Genomic DNA, 6,000 nt, shown 5'->3' on the forward strand with positions numbered 1-6,000 from the left:
AAAAGCAGTATATTTCTAACCTTTTGCCAATTATTTAAATAAAAAAAATTTTGAATTTATAGTGCATTTCACAAAATAAAAGTTGTTGTCAAAAACAATTTAAGAAAAATCTAAAACAAAATAATCAAAATAATGTTTCAACTTTTTTTTATCATGTGCACCAATTCACTAATTAAATTTTCTCCTTTAGCATAAGATCTGTCAAATTTGCATTTAGATAAATTTAAAAGAAAAAACAAGTTGATGTCTAAGATGAATTTGTGAAAATAAAATAAATTTCAAAAAGCATAAATTAACGTTTCTTTTAAGTTGCACCTTACTTAACATCACCAAGATATTTGTACTGTAGTCAAATATCTAATACTACGACTTTAACCATCAAGATTTGATAAATCAACCCAAGCTTTAAAATCAAAGATCAACAAGTCCGTTACATCATCAACTGCAAGTACTTTGTTCAGATCAATTTTTTTTTGAAACATCATATTGACTTGGGTAAAAATACTTTGTCATGAATTTACATGCTTTATGTGCTAGAGGATCTGATAAGTCATCTCTAAACCATGGCTTTTTGTTCAGATTGAAAACCTTATCTGCAACATGTACATCATCTTTTATTTGTTGTCCATCTAAAACTCAATTTTCTAGAACCTTATTGAGATTGAAATGCATGGCAATATTTGTTCCAAGGGAGGTAGCCTAAGCTAAATTGTCATGTATCTTAGTCTGTGCTCCATTTAGAGTATCATTAATTATTTCGACTAACTATTATGCTAATCCTAAAAATTTTAACATGCATAAAACAATGTAAGCATATCAAGTCAAAAGTAAGAACTCCTAAGTTTAAATAAAAGCTAATTTAGAAAAAAGGTACGTTAAAATATTAAGACATTTTTCAAAATTAAACAAAATAAATAGCAAGTACCATCTGCCTTGTTAGCAGTGATACCAGATTTCTTAACAATTTTAGAACGATTTTTTTTCCTCATAAAAACGTTTTGTAAGGTGCAACTCTATAATGTTCATTTTCTCTTGTGATGCAATATCCAACTCAACAAGATCAGTGACAGATCCAGAAATTTTATAAGAGGAAGGCTAAATTAAATACAAAATAAATTAAAATATAACAAAATAAAAAGTCAACAAAATATAATTTATAGTATATAGGTCAAAATTAATAATTATATTATATAAAAATCAACATCCAATTACATACTTTAGGATTTTGATATTTTTAAATTTGTTCTGCGATATTTCATATAATTACAATTATCAATTTATCATCTGAAACAAATTTTGAAGCATTCTCTTTTTTAATATATACAATCATATAATCAAGATTTGAATTTTGAAATTTTAAAACTAAGATAAGATAGAAATAAAAAAATTTAGAATAAAAATCTGAATTTTTAAAAGTAAAAATTGAGAATTCAATTAAAATAAAGAGAAAAGATATTTTGAATTTAATGAGGAAAGAGAAAAACAATAAAATGACACGAAACTTAGAATTTTTAGATTAAAACAAAGAAAACAAACAAGAAAACTTTGAATGTCAAGATGAATACCAAGAACACTTTGAAGATCAAGATGAACACCAAGAATAAATTTTGAAAATTTTTAAGGAAATAAGGACACAAAGGACTCCAAACATAAAAATTTTTATATTTTGGACACTAATAATTCGAAAATGCACAAGAAAAATAAGGAAATACACAAAACAAGAAAGACTAAAGATCAAATAAGGAAAATAAACAAGAACAACTTGAAGATCAATAAAGAACTAAGAATATGTAATTCAAAAAATTGAAAGAAAAATAAAAACACACAAAGGACACCAAACTTAAAACATGAAACTAAACTCAAACAGAAGATTAAATTATGAAGTTATTGGTTTTAAAAATTTTCAAAAATAATTTAGAAAAAGAAAATAAGGATTCTAAAATTTTAACCAAAACCAATAATAGAAGACACAATTTTAGTGACTCTAAACCAAAACGATAAATTTTTCCTAATCTAAGCAACAAAACAAACCATCAGTTGTCCAAACTCGAACAATCCCCGGCAACGGCGCCAAAAACTTGGTGCACAAAATTGTGATTACACTTTTCACAACTCCGCACAACTAACCAGCAAGTGCACTGGGTCGTCCAAGTAATACCTTACGTGAGTAAGGGTCGATCCCACGGAGATTGTCGGCTTGAAGCAAGCTATGGTTATTTTGTAAATCTTAGTAAGGAGATTAATAATAAGAGTGATTGTATTTATGAAAAATAAATAACATGAAATAAATAGTACTTGTGATTCAGTAATGAGAAACAGGCTGAGGTTCCGAAGATGTTCTGTCGTCTGAATCTCTACTTTCCTACTGTCTTCTTCTCCAAACACGCATGGCTTCCTTCAATGGCAAGCTGTATGATCCTCTCGGATGAAAAATACCAGGTACGATCTCTACATGGCTAATCAAATGTCGGATTGCTCGTCTCGGATGAAAAATACCATATACAGCTACCGCACGGCTAATCATCTGTCAGTTCCCACTAGCGTTGGAATAGGACCCTTGTCCTTTTACACACTGTCACTGCGCCCAACATTCGCAGGTTTGAAGCTCGTCACAGTCATCCCTTCCCAGATCCTACTCGAAATACCACAGACAAGGTTTAGACTTTCCGAATCCCAGGAATGCTGCCCATTTGATTCTAGCCTATACCACGAAGGTTCTAACCTCCAGACTCGGTCCGTGGATCAGAAACCCAAGAGATACGCACTCAAGCTGTCGCCCAATGACTACGTTGAGCTTAGATAGAACGGAGTGATTGTCAAGCACGCGTTCATAAGGTTGAGGATAATGATGAGTGTCACGAATAATCATGTTTTCATTGTTGAAGTACGAGTGAGTATCTTAGAATAGAATCAAGCGTGATTGAATAGAAAACAGTAGTAATTGCATTAATCCATTGAAACACAGCAGAGCTCCTCACCCCCACCTATGGGGTTTAGAGACTCATGCCGTAGAAAATACAATATAAAGTGTAAAAAATGTCATTAGTTACAAAATGAATCTCTAAAAGTAGTTTTTATACTAGACTAGTAACTTAGGTTTACAGAAAATGAGTAACTAGGTGCAAATAGTGCAGAAATCCACTTCCGGGATCCACTTGGTGCATGCCTGGGCTGAGCTTTCAAGATTTCACGTTCATATGCCCAAAGTTGGCATTAAACGCCACCCTGAGTGCCAGAATGGGCGTTTAACGCCGAGAAAGGTGCCAATTCTGGCGTTTTACGCCAGAAAGTTTTAAGCTGACATTGGACGTCAGTTTGGGCCATCAAATCTCGGGCAAAGTATAAACTATTATATATTGCTGGAAATCCCAGGATGTCTACTTTCCAATGCAATTGAGAGTGCGCCAATTAGACTTTTGTAGCTCGAGAAAATCCATTTCGAGTGCAGGAGGGTCAGAATCCAACAGCATCTGCAGTCCTTTTTCAGCCTCTGAATCAGATTTTTGCTCAGATCCCTCAATTTCAGCCAGAAAATACCTGAAATTACAGAAAAACACACAAACTCATAGTAAAGTCTAGAAATGTGATTTTTGAATAAAACTAATAAAAATATAATAAAAAGTAACTAAAACATACTAAAAACTATATAAAAATAATGCCAAAAGGATTTAAATTATCCGCTCATCACAACACCAAACTTAAATTGTTGCTTGTCCCCAAGCAACTAAAAAAAATAGGATAAAAAGAAGAGAATATACAAAAAATTCCAAAATTATCAATGAAGATTAGTCTTAATTAGATGAGCGGGACTAGTAGCATTTTTGTTTCTGAACAGTTTTGGCATCTCACTTTATCCTTTGAAGTTCAGAATGATTGGCTTCCATAGGAACTCAGAATTCAAATAATGTTATTGATTCTCTTAGTTCAGTGTATTGATTCTTGAACACAGCTACTTTATGAATCTTGGCCGTGAGCCTAAGCATGTTGTTTTCCATTATTACCACCGGATACATAAATGCCATAGACACATAACTGGGTGAACCTTTTCAGATTGTGACTCAGCTTTGCTAAAGTCCCCAGTTAGAGGTGCCCAGAGCTCTTAAGCACACTCTTTTTGCTTTAGATCACGACTTTAACCGCTCAGTCTCAAGCTTTTCACTTAACACCTTCACGCCACAAGCACATGGTTAGGGACAGCTTGGTTTAGCCGTTTAGGCCAGGATTTTATTCCCTTGAGCCCTCCTATCCATTAATGCTCAAAGCCTTGGATCCTTTTTACCCTTGCCTTTTAGTTTAAAGGGTTACTGGCTTTTTTTGCTTGCTTTTTCTTTTTCTTTTATTTTTCGCCACATTTTGTGTTTTTTTTTCACTGCTTTTTCTTGCTTCAAGAATCAATTTTATGATTTTTCAGATTATCAATAACATATCTCCTTTTTCATTATTCTTTCAAGAGCCAATAATTTTAACATTCATAAACAACAAAATAAAAAACATGCACTGTTCAAGCATTCATTCAAAAAACAAAAATCATTCCCACCACATCAATATAATTAAACTAATTTCAAGATAAATTTTGAAACCCATGTACTTCTTTTTCTTTTGCAAATAAAAATATTATTCAATTAAGAAAGGTGAGGGATTCATGGAATCATTCATAGCTTTAAGACATAGACTCTAAACTTTATTGATCATGGGATAAAAATAAGACATAAAATAAACATAAAAGCAGACAAATAATAATAAAAGAAAGGAAATTAAAGACATAAAAATAAATGACTCTAATACTAATGCTTATGTAACTCTTAAAACAGGTTTCTAATAATAAAAGTTATCACAGAGTTAGGACTCAACAACCTTGATTTTGAGGGGTAGGTGCTTCTTCAGTTTGTGGGACATCCAACTCTTCAAGGAACAGCTTTTGGCGCTTTAGTTCCTGTAGCTCACGCCCTTGCTTCTCTTGTTCTCTGAGCAGTTTACAGAGGATGCTGTTCTGATTCTGCTGCTCTTCTTTGAGTTGATCCATAGATTCTTGCAGCTTGTTGACAGATGCTTCTAAGCGGGCCCAATAGTCAAATTGAGGAATTTCTGGGAGGAGCTCATGTGCCCTCCTCTTGATGAGATTGTCTTGAACTTGAGGTCCATCCATTACCCTTTTGGTGATTGGGTGTTCAACTGGGATATACTCATCCACACCTATATGTACCCCCGCATCTTTACATAACAGACTGATCAAGCTTGGGTAAGCTAATTTGACCTCAGTGGATTCCTTGTTTGCAAATAAGTAAATTTCACAAGGAATTAATTGATGAACCTCCACTTCTTTTCCCAGCATAATACAGTGGATCATCACTGCTCTTTTGATAGTAACTTCAGAGCGGTTACTGGTGGAAAGTATAGATCGCCCAATGAAATCCAGCCAACCCCTAGCAACTGGCTTAAGGTCTCCTCTCTTCAGCTGGTTTGGGATACCTTTTGAATTGGTTATCCACTTAGTTCCAGGGAGGCATATGTCCTCTAGAACTTGATCCAACTTTTTATCTTTAGCCATTCTCCTATTAAAGGATTCTGGATCATCTTGTAGTTGAGGAAGTTTGAGGACTTCTCTCACTTTGTCAAGATGGAAGTAGATAATCTTCCCTCTGACCATGGTTCGAAAAGTATGGAAGGTAGTTCCCTCTATTCTTTGCTTATCTATTAGCCACAAATTTGCATAGAACTCCTGGATCATGTTTCTTCCCACATTCATCTCAGGATTAGCCAGGATTTCCCAGCCTCTATTTTAAATCTGCTCTTGGATCTCTGGATATTCGTCTTCTTTCAGATCGAACTTGACTTCCGAGATCACTGATCTTCTGCACACAATTTTGAAGTAATGATCTGCATGTTCTTTGGTGCAGAACCTCTCATGCATCCATTGTGGTTTTGGATTGTTTTTTTCTTTCCTTTTTTGGTGGTTTGTTTTTCTTTAGGGGCCATGATCTTAGTCAGTAATAACGGAAA

This window comes from Arachis ipaensis, chromosome B8 (genome assembly GCF_059453495.1).
Source record: "Arachis ipaensis isolate K30076 ecotype BB chromosome B8, ASM5945349v1, whole genome shotgun sequence".
NCBI classification, from domain to species: domain Eukaryota; kingdom Viridiplantae; phylum Streptophyta; class Magnoliopsida; order Fabales; family Fabaceae; genus Arachis; species Arachis ipaensis.